Source organism: Podarcis liolepis (genome assembly GCF_965112155.1).
Source record: "Podarcis liolepis genome assembly, chromosome: 16".
Taxonomy (NCBI): Eukaryota; Metazoa; Chordata; class Lepidosauria; order Squamata; family Lacertidae; genus Podarcis; species Podarcis liolepis.
Genome location: NC_139567.1, coordinates 9,682,975 through 9,696,916, shown reverse-complemented (window position 1 = coordinate 9,696,916; position 13,942 = coordinate 9,682,975).

Sequence of the window (13,942 nt, the reverse complement as noted above, 5' to 3'; positions counted from 1 at the left end):
GTGAGAGTACTAGGGGTCCAAAGGGTTAATGATATAAGTTTAACGAGCAAAAAATGTGGGGATGAAATGAGGGGACAATCTTGCATGCCACCCCGATTTCCTTGGAGGAAGGCTGGAACACTACATACTTTTGCAAGTGTTACTGCTACTAATATTACTCTGCTTACTACTGTTCATGTTTGAACTATGTCACCCCCCCCCAAGTAATAGTACCACTCTGCTCTGTCTTGATCAGACCCCGCCTGGCATACTGTGTCCAGTTCTGGGCACCACAGTTTATTTTATTTATTTCACTTTATTATTTTGTTTGCTCAACACACAACAAAAAAGACAGAATAAACCATAGTGAAAGTACCATCAGTCGCACCTTACATAGAGAAATAATAAAGATTACACAATCTTCTTTATAAACCCGACTTCCCATCTACTCCATAGATCAAATTACCATTCTTTACTGCCAATACATGTTTTTACTGACATCTCGAATCATGTTCAAAATATGTTAAATCGTATAATGAGTTAACGATAATACTGGAGTTATTCAAATGCCGCTACAGATTTTAGATCAGTGTTATTAATTTTCAAATATATTTTAAATACTTCCCATTTTGAAATACAGTGGTACCTTGGGTTACAGACGCTTCAGGTTACAGACTCTGCTAACCCAGAAATAGTACCTCAGGTTAAGAACTTTGCTTCAGGATGAGAACAGAAATCGTGCGGCGGCAGCGGGAGGCCCCATTAGCTAAAGTGGTTCCTCAGGTTAAGAACAGTTTCAGGTTAAGAACGGACCTCCAGAACGAATTAAGTTCTTAACCCGATGTACCACTGTAAATTCTTTCCTTGGTTTGCTCTTTAATTTTTCAGATAAACTGTGTAATTCAGCATAATCAATCATTTTTTGGATCCACTCTTGTCTTGAGGGAACTTTATCACTTTTCCACATTGTAGCTATAAGAACCCTCACCACCACCGTTGCGTAGAGAAAAATATCATTAATTTTTTTAGGAAAGTCCGTATCAGTAATACCCAGTCAATATGCCTCTGGCTTTATATTAAAGGAGATTCTTAACATCTTTTCGAGTTCTAAATGGATATCTTCCCAGAACGTTTTTATTTTATTGCATTGCCACCATACATGATAGAAGAATACTGGTTGTGCTCCACATCTCCAACAGTTACTTTTTACTTCTTTATACATTTTGGCTAGTTTCTGAGGTGTTAAATACCACCAGTGTTGCATTTTTAGGAAGTTCTCCCTGATGGCGTAACATGTAGTAAATTTCCAATTGTTCTTCCAGAGATTTTCACTGGGCACCACAGTTTAAGAAGGATATTGACAAACTGAAAGGTGTGTGCAGAGGAGGATGAGCAAGATGATAAAGGGTTTTGGAAACCAAGCCTTCGGAGGAATGGTTGAGGGAGCTGTGCCTGTTTAACTTGGGTGACTAAAAGAAGGCACCCATAGCCACAGAGGCCCCTGAGCTGCCAGTGACAGTTGCACTACTTGTTGCAACACTCTCAACCCTAAAGCCCATCGATTGACCTTTGTGGTATGCTCTTTTTAACATATCTTGCAGGGCTGTTGTGGGTACGAAATGTTTGGAGAATTATGCATGCCATTCTGATTTCCTTGGAGGACAGCTGGATTATTTTTTTTTAAAGTAGAAAGTAAACGAAACACTTTCCTCTGCCTCTACTCTGCCCTTCCTTGACTCTTACTGTTGCTTCCTCTTCTGTTTTTTATTATCCCTTCCCTGAGCCAAACATGGAGTAGCCTAATGGGGAATAACAGCCAAGTGTGAAAGGGGAAAGCCTCAGACTCCCATTTTCCTTGGTCTAATCCTCTGACAAATTCTACACAGCTCTCCCTTTCTGCTCTCTTGTCCCAGAGCTGCTGCTGATTTAAATGGAAATATCCTACCTCCCCTGTTAAAGGAAAAGCTGAGTTTAATCACAAAGCTGACTTTTTAAAAAAAAATCACACGCACAACCCCCACCACCACACAATGTCTGTGTACTTTAATTGCCACCCTTCCCTAGGAATGCACTTGCCATCTCTATAGCTCCAGGAAACATAGCTGCCCATAAACCCTTTTCATTCAGAGCTTACTGACTGACTGTGTCATGAAACCCAAATACCCCTGATGGTTATCGGAGGCCCACATCAAAGCTGCTCGAGTCATAAATCTCCCAACAAATGTAACACAGAGACCTCCCCCCCCCCCGAAAGCAGGCTACAGAGCTAATGGGTATCCCCCACAGAGCAAACAAAGGGGGAGCAGGCTGCACATGATGGACAGAGGATCAGGGAAGGGGGGTGGGGAAGAAAACAGTATGGGTAGGAGAGTGGGAGTGAAGGGGTGGTGAATGATGGCCTGGTCAGCCCAGTGAGGGAGAGGCCTACTAGTTAGATCTAGAGGCGGGCAATCATGACTCTCCAGATGTTGCAATACTGTGGCTTCCATCATTCCTGACTGTTGGACACGTTGGCTGGGGCTGATGAGAGCTGCAAATCTGGAGTCCAGCAATAGCTTCAGGGCCATGGGCTGCCTGCCCCAGATCAAAAGAGAAAGTGGAAGCTGTTTTGCCCAGGATGCGGGAAGAGTCTGTGCTGTAGTGCAAGAACTCAGGTTGCTTCCATAACTTCATTGGAGGCTGGGGTGGGGAGGTACTGTATTTTTCGCTCTACAGGACACACTTTCCCCCCTCCAAAAATGAAGGGGAAATGTGTGTGTGTCCTATGGAGCGAATGCAGGCTCCTTGGCTTCAGTGATAGCAACACGAAGCCTCCGAAGTGCAGAGGGAGAGCTCCCCCCACGCCCCGGAGGCTTTGCGTTGCTTTCGCTGAAGCCGCCTGAAGCCCCCGGAGTGCAGGGAACTCCCACTGCGCTCCGTGGGCTTCAGGCAGCTATCCGCAAGCCTTTTCCCTCTCTGCGCAGCGCCCCTTCAGTGAAGCGGGAGGAAGAAGAAGAAGAAGAAGAAGAGTTTGGATTTGATATCCCACTTTATCACTCCCTTTAAGGAGTCTCAAAGCGGCTAACATTCTCCTTTCCCTTCCTCCCCCACAACAAACACTCTGTGAGGTGAGTGGGGCTGAGAGACTTCACAGAAGTGTGACTGGCCCAAGGTCACCCAGCAGCTGCATGTGGAGGAGCGGAGACACGAACCCGGTTTCCCAGATTACGTGAGTACCGCTCTTAACCACTACACCACACTGGCTCCGTTTCTCCTGCCGCTTCGCTGATGGGGCGCTGAGCAGAGAGGGGGAGATCCCCCCCCGTTCTCCCCCTCCTATGGTCCGGTGCGTCCTCTAGAGCGAAAAATACGGTAATCCCACTTTGCACATGTCCAACTGATGTGTGACTGTCAACATGTGAGTCCTTTTGGACCCAGAAGAGGGCAGAACAGGGGCTTAATGGGGCGGGTTCATGCACACTCCAGTGGCGCACAGGAACAGAAACCCCCCACCCCCACGAAAGGGTTGCCGCCTGTACCGGCAAATTCACATTGCTCAATTAAAGCTGAATGAAGCTAGTGTTAGTACATGCTAGGCAGAGTTGAATGATATTTGTCTGATCACTTGCCTATGCGTGTCAGGGGAGCAGGAGAGCACCTTACCTTGTCATCCACCTGCCATGTTTGCCCTCCCCCTGAATGCCACTAGCTTGGTAAATGGATTCATACACAGAATGTGATAGTTACAACCCAATTAAGCTTTGCTCACATTGGATCACATCTTGCATTGTTCACCCACTTAGTAAAAAGGTAAAGGTACCCCTGCCCGTACGGGCCAGTCGTGTCTGACTCTAGGGTTGTGCGCTCATCTCACTCTAGAGGCCGGGAGCCACTTCCGGGTCACGTGGCCAGCATGACGAAGCTGCTCTGGCGAGCCAGCACCAGCGCAGCACATGGAAATGCCGTTTACCTTCCCGCTATAAAGCAGCACCTATTTATCTACTTGCACTTTAAGGGTGCTTTCGAACTGCTAGGTGGGCAGGAGCTGGGACCGAAAGACGGGAGCTCACCCCGCCGCGGGGATTCGAACCGCCGACCATACGATCGGCAAGTCCTAGGCACTGAGGTTTTACCCACAGCGCCATCTGCACCCACTTACATTTTTTTTAAAAAAGTTGCACTAATTATATGTGCAATTATATGTGAAACTTATGCATATTATGCAAACAATATGCACAACAGTCGATACCCAGGCCGTACAATGCAGCTAACTGCATCAGTTGCTGATTAGTCAACGTGGCAATGATATGCAGCAACTGGAAAGGAGTCCAATGTAAGCCCAGCCTTGACTGGTGGATGAGCTGCACTGTAACTCAAGCAGCTGATATGTCCCACTCTCAGGAGCGCATCTGCAAGGGGGGTGGGTGGAGGTGTTTAGCAGGCTGCTGTGACTTGTGAAGCGCCCTGCATGTGGCAGGCGACTCCTTTATGTGCCAGGCATGTTTTCTTTTCTTTTTTTCATTCAACATGGCAGCAAAGCTGAAATCTTGACGGTTTCAAATGCAGAAGCCTACAGGAGCTCCAGACACTAATGTAACGCGCCTCTCTCTCTCCTCTTCCTCCCCTCCTTGTTGCCTCTCTTTGGTGGCTTTGATGTTCACTTCTTACACACTCTGAGATGACTGCAGGATTTGATCAACAGATCATGCATGCAAATGGAGAGGGGTGAAGGGGAGGGATGAAGCCGCTTCTCTTTCCCCCACAAGAATGGGACACTTGTGTATATTTACACCACATTTTCTCATGTCGAAAGCCATTCCCTGAGCTGGGTGCTACCAGATTATCCAATGAGGGCAAAACTAGGCGATGCATTAAGTGTGTGACCTTGAGCAGAGATGGTTCCTGTAGATCAAACAGTTGCATGGGAGAAGACATTTCATGAGATGCAGCAATGGGTCACATTCATCTGGCACTTCAAGAATGAGGGAAGATGCATGGGCAACATTCTCTGGGCTACAGAATAAAGAAAGGTATTGTATATGCCCATGGCAATCTCACTTCCACATGTGCTGGTCCTTGTATAGTTGAAAGGGCATCAACCATACACTACAGCAGGTATGGGGAAGCTTTTTAAGCCCAAGGAACCACATTTCCTCTTGGGTGACCTTCTAAGGACCACATGCTGGGGGTAGGCAGAGCCAGGGGCAAAAGTAAGCAGAGCAATGAATGGAAGTTTCACCCTTGTACAGTTGGCTAGTTTCTAGAGACATTCACCTCTCTAAGGCAACCAAGGGGCATCAGGAAGAACTTTCTGGTGGTAAGAGCTCCTTGACAGTGGAATGGATTCCCTCATAAGGTAGTGGACTCTCTTTCCTTGGAGATTTTTAGGCAGAGGTTGGATGGCCATCTGTCCTGGATTTACCTGTGATTCCTGCATTGGAGGGGTTTGGACTTGATGACCCTCTATGTCTTTTCCAATTCTATGATTCTATTACCAGAGTTCAAGGACACATTCCAGCCAGCAAAAGCACTCAAAGGGAGTGCAAAACAGGATGGGCAAGAAGTGTGGCTTATGGAGAGTTCTGAGAGGCAGAAAGAGAGACTTGGAGGGCCACATTTGTCCCCTGAGCCTGAGGTACCAAGAGGCCAAATTTACCAAATTATAACAGCACTTTAAATATAAGAAGAGAATATTACTTGTGCTAGAGGGGCAATGCTTAGCTGCAAGTCCCACTTGTCAGAGCTCCAAGGCCCATCAGCGTGCCCATTTCTCTGAAAGGCCTACATTTCTCTGCCTGTTTGGCATCTGAAGATGTTCCAGGAAAGTAGTTTTGAAAGCCAGTTGTTGTCTCGATGAAGATGGCCTGTAAATTATTTACATGCGCCATATTCTCTTTTCTAAAGGCACTTGTGAAAAGGTGACAGGTGACGACTCCTTGCGGCAGATGTTCATGGAGGCAGGCGAGGCAGACACAGCTCGGATGAGAAGAGAGATGTCTTCGGCTGCCGGGAAAATGACAGCGTTGCTCACGGATTGGCTCATTGAAGAGTCAAGGAAAGAAAGCAACACCAAAAAGGTTTCCTTTAGGGATGGGCTCTCTGAAGAGAGTTGACAAGTGTGTACTGACAGAAAAACAAATTAGGACTCACTGCCTTTCACACCCACCTACCCTGTCTGGATTATTATTGCTTTCAACAACTCATTGGGCAGATGTACAAGCCAGAAGATTAAATGACATATTTAGTAGCCTGTGGTGTCAACTGGTTTGGCTGCCCACCCATAATGGAGGCTGGGCCATTAAGGTGAATGGAGAAATGTCCCACCAATCTAATTCTGCCCTCCACCAGCCTGCCATCTTCCTTCCAACCAGTTCCCAGGGCGGCCTTGCCTGTCAGCTTCCTCCTCCTTAGTAATCTCAGGGTTGAAGTTGTAGAAATTACAGTGGTACCTCGGGTTACATACGCTTCAGGTTACAGACTCTTCAGGTTACAGACTCCACTAACCCAGAAATAATACCTTGGGTTAAGAACTTTGCTTCAGGATGAGAATAGAAATCGTGCTCTGGCAGTGTGGCAGCAGCAGGAGCATTAGCTAAAGTGGTGCTTCAGGTTAAGAACAGACCTCTGGAACGAATTAAGTACGTAACTCAAGGTACCACTGTATCAGGAAGGAGGATGCAAACAAAACTAGAGTGAATTGGCTCTCCTTGTCGTTGGCTCTGGCTCCACCTAGCCTCCAGCCTTACATCCTACCAGGCCAATGGACTCCAGCCACCATAGTGTATTCATTCCTAATGTTGATTCCAGGTCTGCGGGAAGAGGAGCTGGATAATATGTTATCAGTGGCTTCCCTATCCAAGGCTTCCCATCTCCTTTTCCTTGCTACTACTGTTACTGCATATTTGCTCTCCTCCAGTGGTGACTGGTGCCCACTGGGAGTGGAAGGGTAGAAGGCAGGGAGACTGCCCTGAGCCAGCCTCTGCCAGCCTGCCTTCTTACTTACAACCAGTCAGGGCTCTGGTGGCTCTACCTGTCATTGACTCTAGCAGAGCCGTGACTGGTTGTAAGTAAGAAGGCAGGCCGGCAGAGGCTGGCTCAGGGCAGTCTGATGGTGGTGGAGCAGTTCCCCATTTGTCCTCCATTTATTTCTAGGACCACCCCACAAGAAGGAAGAGCCGTATGACAATCTTGGGATTAGCAATGGTCTCCAGTTGTAACAAGGGTCGTGGCAACTGCTTGACAATGCCAACTCCTGATGCCAGCCAAGTTCCCTTTCCCAGGTTTTTTTATGTTAAACAACTGCTTCAGGGTGGAAGTTGGGTTAGTGACTTCAGCTGTCACAGCCAATCAGTGAAGTGCAGGGTGACTTAAGTTGCAAACAGGAAAAACAGGTTCACCCAAGCTTGATCCAGGGGAGAAGATTGTTATCTCAAACCAAAACAGAAAGACTGTGCTTCTGTAGTGGGCTATTTGGATATACCCCTACATTTCTTGCACAGACACAGCTCTCCGTTTTGGGATGTCAGCAGTTGAATTGAATCTGGCCTGGTTTAACCTTTGCAAGTGAGTAGCACCTTTCTCTGACAGACTGCTCCTTGCTGTGTGAGACGGCATCAAAGAATGCTACAGATGGATTACCATCTGTGCCGCGCCAGGGTTGATGCAACAATTCTGGCATGTTTACATGGTTGTGACTGAGATCAAACATCAGCATTATTACAGCACTTGTTTGACCCTCTTAGGAAATAGTCCCTGCAGCATGGGGAGATTTGGCAAAGTCTGGGCAGGACTGAGACTGGAGCAATACCAGAGCAGCGATGAAGTCTAGGCATGAAAAAAGAGTACATTTACTATTTATGCATTCATTTTAAATATTTATTCCCCCACCTGCTAATCAGAAATCTTAAGGTGGCTTTCAATATATTTGAAAACATTGGCTGTTAGTGTTGATTTGACAGCATTCTGTGATTTTGCTAAGTTGCTGTTTTATTTGTTCATTGCTCAGGAAAATATTGTTACAGCAAGTCACGGATAATAGTAACAACGGCAGTAGTGGGCTTTGGGTTGTGCGATGCTAAAATTCAGCACCCCCTGCCTCTTGTGCCCCGTTCTACAGCATTGTTGTGGTGCCCCCTGCAGTACAGCACCTTATGTCACTGCAGCGGTTGTGCCACCCTAAAACCGCCTCTGATAACAGCAGCAACAGCAAACGGTGATGATGACAACAACAAAAATTTGAGAGGCAGTTTTCAGCCATGGGGGGACCTCATCCTGAACATTGCTGCAAAAGCACACAGATGTGAGTGGCCTTCATGGGACGGGACTACATCAGGGTTGAAGCAACTCTGTGCCAGGGAAGCTGTACCTGTTGAATTTCTGTCTTTCATAGAGCTCTCAAAGGCACTGGAGCCCAGTGAGGGGAGTAATGACATTCCTGTTGCCATGGCAGTCTGACTTCCTCTGACAACACCTCTCTCAGCTTCCTGTAACCTCAACTTAAAGAGGGAGGTGGCCTGAGTAATACAGGACTGTGGCTTGGAATGAATTCTATGCTGCAGAAAACCTGGGGCGCATTCTTTCCATTTTCACTTCTATTATTCTTATTCTTATTTAGATTTCGTACCTGCCTTTCATTATAAGGTGCCAAGGCAGGTTACAGCAATATTAAAAAAAGCATTAAAAACAGTTTAAAACAAATTAAAACATTGCTTAGGGCTACTTCACACATTATGCATCAAGAAACTCTCTGGGTGAACCAGTTCCTGTAATCTTTGATCCTGTAATCCTTTGATCTTGGATCCATGTAACATTCCCCAAATAATCCTGGGAACCGTGGTTTGTTAAAGGCACTGAGAACAGTAACTCTGTGAGGGGTGAACTACAGTCCCCAAGATGCTTGGGGAAGTCACGTGCTTTAGATATAGCTTAAACATATGGTGTCTATGCAGCCTTTATTCCTTGCTTTTATTTAATAGTGAGAACCTCAGTCCTCCTTCACAATGACATAGTATGTGACTTTGGAAAACTGGCATACGTAACCATCAGAGAAGCCATGGTGGCTGCCAATATTTCAAAATCCAAAGGAAGGCAATTTTGTGTGTGGACATGCTGGTTTTCTTTTCCAGTCTCAGGAGACTTCAGCACACCTAATTCCTTCTCTGCTGCATTGCACCAAAATACTGTTTGCACCAAACTTCTTCCTGACCTCATGTAGCATTTTGTAGGGCCAGCCCAAGGCATTTGGATGGTGAAGACTAAGATGGTGGTCTCTCCCCTTCCATGCAATGCAGCCCATTGGACTGGTAGACTGGAACATAGGAACATATATTGGGTCCATCTAGCTCAGGAATGTCTACCTTGAGTGGCAACAACTCTCCAGGTTCAGAGTTCCAGACTGGGGTCTTGCCCAGGTATTGAAACTGGCATCTTCTGCATTCAGTGGAGATGTTCTACTACATAGCTATGTCCATTCTCCTAATAGACCTACAGGAAGCTGCTTTATACAGAGTCAGACCACCTCTCCATGTAGCTCAGTACTGTCTAACCTGACTGGCAGTGGCTCACTAGGGTTTCAGGCATTTCCAGCTCTACCTGGACATGCTGGAGATAGAACATGGACCTTCTACATGCATGCAAAACTGCTGAGCTACAACCCTTCCCAAAGAGGTATTTTCAGTAAATTGGCTGGATATTATTTCAATACTGGGAACAAAGGGGTATCTTTCTCCACATCTGATGGCAGGTAGAAGTCACCTTGTTCAGGGTATGTTGTGTGAGGTGGCTGCCAATGGTACAGCTAGTCCGGCCACTGTGGTGCAGTAGCAGCAACAGCACTAGGCTTGGGTGTGGAAAATCCCCATTCAACCTCATAAGGTACCCCTGACTGTTAGGTCCAGTTGCAGACGACTCTCGGGTTGCGTGCTCATCTTGCTCTATAGGCCAAGGGAGCCAGCTTTTGTCCGCAGACAGCTTCTGGGTCATGTGGCCAGCATGACTAAGCAGCTTCTGGTGAACCAAAGCAGTGCACGGAAACGCCTTTTACCTTCCCACTGGAGCGGTACCTATTTATCTACTTGCACTTTGATGTGCTTTTGAACTGCTAGGTTTGCAGGCGCTGGGACCGAACAACGGGAGCTCACCCCATTGTGGGGATTTAAACTGCTGACCTTCTGATCGGCAAGCCCTAGGCTCTGTGGTTTAGACTACAGCGCCACCCACGTCCCTTATTCAACCTCATACAGTAGTACCTCGGGTTACATACGCTTCAGGTTACATACGCTTCAGGTTACAGACTCTGCAAACCCAGAAATAGTGCTTCAGGTTAAGAATTTTGCTTCAGGATGAGAACAGAAATCGTGCTCCAGCGGTGCGGCAGCAGCAGGAGGCCCCATTAGCTAAAGTGGTGTTTCAGGTTAAGAACAGTTTCAGGTTAAGAACGGACCTCCGGAACGAATTAAGTACTTAACCCGAGGTATGACAGTCCCTGTCATATTGAGTAAAGGAGGTTTAGCTAGCAGGTGAACCACTGACAGTCATCTCAGACAATATTCAGCTAGATGTCCAAATAGTATGACGTGGTATAAGGCGATTTCCTATATTTCAAGAGACATGTGAAAGATAGAAGGAGAGAATGGGGGGTAGAGAACATAATGACCACGAATGATGGGAGTTGTAGTCCAAAAGATCTGAAGGGCATCAAGTTGGAGAAGCATATTTGCTGGAGCCTCCAAAGAAAATAAGCACATTTGCTGGAACCTCAAATGAATAAAGTCTGTCCTTATCTGACATGCTTTGAGATCAGACAAAGAACATTCTTAGTTATTGTCAGGGGTTCAGGAGCAGAGACGCAGAGAAGGGAGGAGACAGAGAGCGAGGGGGAGGAATACGAAGGAAGGATGAGTGGGGATGACGACCCGAGATCACCGAGCCTGTCTAGCGAGTCCGAGGATTCCCAGAAGGGAGCGCCAGCAGCCAGAGCAAGGGGGGAGAGCAGGGGGACACCCCAGGAAGAAGGGTCCAGAGAGGGATCAGAAAGCAGCAGTTGGAGATCGGGACCCACGTTCCCAGCCGGGAGCAGCGGGGAGAAAGGGGACCAGATATCGGGCTCCGGAGACTTTCAGAAGGAGGGAGGGCATGAGTCAGGAGTAGTCACGCCCACCTCGGGGAGCGAGGAAACGATCAAGAGGAAAGTGGAGAGTTGGGCGCGCGCGCCAAGTTCAAATGTAACGGAAGCTGGCGCAGCCAGCAGCCCAGAGAGTGAACCGAGTCCCAAAGCCCGCCGCAAGGAGCCGGAAGGGTCAGGGGGGTCCGCGTCAGAAGAGAGTAGGAAAGGAGAGACCCAGGGGGGCAGGAGGACCCAGAGACGGAAGGAAAGGCGCAGGAGGTGGAGCAAGGCTAGGGTATTAAGCTGGTGCGCTAGAGGCGGAGACTCAGACGGGTCTTCGTCGTTCTGACCTAGAAGAAGTAGGGCTGCACGTTGCAGTTTGGAAATGGAACCTGTAATCCAATAAAGACTCTTTGAAACTGAACGCTGGCTGACTTGGTCCTATGTGAGCTGGGACTGGGCGGCAGCCCTGACAGTAAGACCCGTCTCACAAGCTTCTGACACCTGATACCTCGCAGCGGAGACAGAAGCAGCTGGAGGAGGGGATCGGTGTGTGGGAGCAAGCTCACGACGGTTGGCAAAGATGACGGAAGCAGAGAAAGTTTCAGCGCTGCAACAGGCAGTTACCCAATTGAATGCGGAGGTACTGGCATCCAAGAAAAGGGAGGAGGATGTGGCAGCCGCCTACCGAGATCTCCACGCCAGGTTTGAAGCATGGGTTAAGCATGGGCAGCCAGGACCCAGACCGGAGGGGGTTGGGTTGGCACGGAGAGCAGGAGGGCTGGTGGCTCACTTCGATGGGAATTTACAACAGTACCCCAACTTTCGAGCAGATGTGATGTGCGCACTGCAACTGCTGGCAAAAGACTTTAGAGATGAGCAAGAGAAAGTGGGGTTTATACTGTCCCATTTGCATGGGGATGCGAAGGCGTGGCTGCGCAATTTGTGGAGGGATAAAGATCCGGCGCTTCAGAGTGCAGATGCCTTTATCAAAGCGATGGATGCATGTTTTTTGTCTACCATTGATGTGGATCTTGCCCGACGGGAGATTCATGGACTGAAACAAGGGAGGGCGAGCGTCCGACAGTACCACGCCCGCTTTTTTGCGCTGGTCAGTGCATTGGAATGGGACCGGGACTCGCCCCCAGTCAGGGACCTGTTCTGGGAGGGTCTCAGCTCTGCTGTGAAGGATGAAATTGCGAGGGGGGAGAGGCCCCGAAGCACGCAGGAGGTGGTCCAAAGGGCGCTGACTGTGGGGGTGAGGCTGGAAGAACGTCCATGGTGCAGAGATGAAGGACGTGGAGGGCGCGAAGCAGCGAGAAGTTTCTCTTTCGTTCCAAGGGAAGCAGCGCGTGCGCAATCCACACCTCCGCCAGGAGGGGGAGTGGAACCTATGGAGGTGGGAGGCGCCAGGGCTCAGTCAGCTAGCAGAGCCTCTGCACCGACAGCAGTCAAGACTAAACCTCCTAGAGGGACCAGGAAGTGTTACATATGCGAGAGCCCTCAACACTTGGCGAAAGAGTGTCCCCAGAGGAGCTCCAAGCACACTGCAGCCTCCGCAACGGTGAAAGTGGCCACGCAATACAGCGAAGCCCAGCAGGGAAACGACGATGTCTGGCTGGAGACAGAGGCACTGGGGCCCAGCCAGACGCATCAGTGAAGCAGTCCCCAGCGATATTGCAACCCACGGACCCCCTCCCACCCAAACCAGTAGTGCAACTCACAGCGTCTCTCCAGCTACCCAATGGAGTCACCATCGAAGTGCCGCTTTCTGTGGATTCTGGAAGCAACGCAGACTTTATAGCACAGGATTTTGTGGAGCAGCACGCTATAAAGCTGCTGCCTGCCACTCTGCCCCTGCAAGTCGTCACAGTGGATGGCAGAGAGTTGCTAGGGGGGCAGGTGGTGAAGCAGACGCCACCAATGGTGATGCAACTTGGTAACCACAGGGAAGTCATCAGTTTTAATGTCACCCGACTGTCGGACACGCCCATTGTGTTGGGCATGAGTTGGCTGGACAGGCACAGTCCAACGCTGGCTTGGTACCAGAGACAGCTGATCTTCGGCTCCTCTTACTGCGCAGAACACTGCATCCTGCCCAGGCAGGAGGGGGAGGAGGAGGACTCACAACTGCAGTTGGGAACGTTGCAAGCAGTTCCCCACAAATACGCGGACTTTCTGGAGGTCTTCTGCGAGAAAGAGGCAGACAAGCTACCACCGCACAGGCAATATGACTGCAAGATTGACCTCCTGCCAGGGGCGACGCTGCCGAAGGGGAAGCTATATTCCATGTCTGAGGACGAACTACAGGAACTCAAACAGTTCATCGATCACAATTTGCAGCGCGGTTTCATCCGGGAGTCCAGCGCAGTAGGGGGCAGTCCTGTTTTCTTCGTGAAGAAAAAGGACACGCCCCAAAAAAGATTGGTCGTGGATTACCGCCTCTTAAACAGAATGACCAAGCCCTCCGATTTCCCTATGCCCAGGATTGACGACCTGCTGGCGACGGTGCGCAAGGGACGCGTGTTCACCAAGTTGGACCTGCGAGGAGCGTACAATCTCATCCGTATGAGGGAGGGCGATGAGTGGAAGACAGCCATGTTCACGCCTCTGGGCACCTACGAATATAGAGTTATGCCTTTTGGATTGCAAAATGGCTCCCACGTTTTTCAAGCTTTTATGCATCACGTGTTGGCGGGACTCCTCTACAAGAAGTGCGTCTGCTTTCTGGATGACATCCTGATATTCTCTGACTCGCAGCAAGCACACGACCAGGACGTTCGGGAGGTGCTGAAGAGGCTGCAGCAGCATAGACTGTACGCCAAACTGGAGAAGTGCCAGTTCGACACGACGGAGGTGGATTTCTTGGGTTACAAGCTG